Here is a 960-nt window from a genome sequence, read left to right as displayed (position 1 = left end):
GATTTTTTAAATGACTTTAATGACACAATACAGAGTTGCTGTCTTGAGCAAGCGTCGACCGAAACTTAGATCTCAAATACACCACCAGTTGCTCTCCGAGAAACCTGTATATAGTAATGAAAAAAAAAAATGGAGGCAAATTCTTGGAGAGTCAAGCTATGAATTTATATCCAACCAATCAGAAGCTGAACCCTGAAGACACAAAGAGCGCAGATGGTCCTTACTGCAAAAGAAAGTGGAAGGTAGAAGGATCTGTGGTCATGTTTGCCCTTTTTAAAATCCTCCACCATCAACATATGTCTTCAGTTACAGGTAAAAGCCTGACAAATGGTGATGCAACATGATGCCTCCCATCGGCGTCGCCAGACCCCATTTACTGGGGCACGTGCCCCAGTATAAATGAGCTGTGCCCCAGTAAAAATCTCAGGAATATTTGCAGCAATAATAAATTTTGTAATACATCGATTTAGATCGTTCCAATGGGAGGAGACGTATATTTCTACTTAAATGCGCAGCAAGTCTATTGTCAACTTCAAATTGAGGATGTAATAGTGCCCCCACGTCCGCGCATGTCACTGAATGAACTGCAGGTAAACTAACACGCTGCTCTCAACTAAGTTGGATGGGACATTGTGCAGCCACGACACATTTTTAGTTCTGGTAACGTTTCTTACTTGTCAATTTTAATATTTTCCCAGTGATACCACATGATTTATAGGCTACTAACAGAAAATTACTGCATTGGTTTGTAGATGGATATCAGGAAATTCCTGACATGAAGCAGAGACAGGGAAGCAGTAAAACAAGATGAGAGAGAGGGAGGTAAGCTCCCGTGATGAATTAGTGATTTAAGCTAAGCAGTTACATTAGGAACGTTATAAGCAATATGACTGATCTGAACATAAATATAAATGTACGTTTTTTTAATGTTTGCTGTAGAGAATGAGAATGAAGGTGCTG

This window comes from Cyprinodon variegatus, unplaced genomic scaffold (assembly GCF_000732505.1).
Source record: "Cyprinodon variegatus isolate N-32 unplaced genomic scaffold, C_variegatus-1.0 Scaffold171, whole genome shotgun sequence".
Lineage (NCBI taxonomy): Eukaryota > Metazoa > Chordata > Actinopteri > Cyprinodontiformes > Cyprinodontidae > Cyprinodon > Cyprinodon variegatus.
Note: the sequence above shows the minus strand (reverse complement) of the source record.